Source organism: Artemia sp. Qi Xiang Cuo, chromosome 19 (assembly GCF_049724085.1).
Source record: "Artemia sp. Qi Xiang Cuo chromosome 19, ASM4972408v1, whole genome shotgun sequence".
Lineage (NCBI taxonomy): Eukaryota > Metazoa > Arthropoda > Branchiopoda > Anostraca > Artemiidae > Artemia > Artemia sp. Qi Xiang Cuo.
In genome coordinates, this window is record NC_142812.1 from 4,465,859 (window position 1) to 4,466,617 (window position 759).

The following is a 759-nucleotide window of genomic DNA, read 5'->3' on the forward strand; positions in this document are numbered from 1 at the left end:
CTTTATAGAAAATTAAAACCCGTTTTTCTTGTTTAAAAATTCTTTTGTTTTTAAAAGTTCATGGCTGTTGCAAAATTCGTTCCACCGGGTACTACCCCAGAAGAAATAATTGCTGGTAACCCCAATGTCACAGAATCTAAAAGATATGGGACTTCACAGACAGTTCGACTTGCGTTTGCTGATGCATCATCACGTGACAGGACTATACGGCAAGGTATCTATGTTGAGTACACCCATCTCAAAGTAACGGCGTTTAAAGAAATCCCAAAAATGTGCTTCAAGTGTCAGTCGTTCGAACACTTGGCTCGATATTGTCAAGAATGCAGAACTTACGATTCAAACAAATTATAATATTTATTAGTGATGCCAGTACTCTGATTATTTATCAGCTCCAATAAGCCTTTTGTCCCATATAACTCTATATCCAGGGTAAAAATGGACAGCCTTTAAAAATGTTTATTTAAATAAACATCACTAGGCATTGCGTCAACAAAATAATGTTTACCACGAAATGTTTCAAACACAGCTCTATAAACAAAACACCAATCTAGTTTGAACAATAAAAATCTTACTGACGAAGAGTATGAATTTGTAGCTCAGTCGGCTAATGCTGATTTTTTAAATAAAGATGTTGTCCAAGGACCAGGAGATGAAAAGATCGACCTAGAATTTAGATGCCACCCTCCATATGTAAAAATATGTGTTCTCATGCTTCCACAAAGCAGAAGAGAGTACTTCGGACAAGGTGAAGGTTTTCAA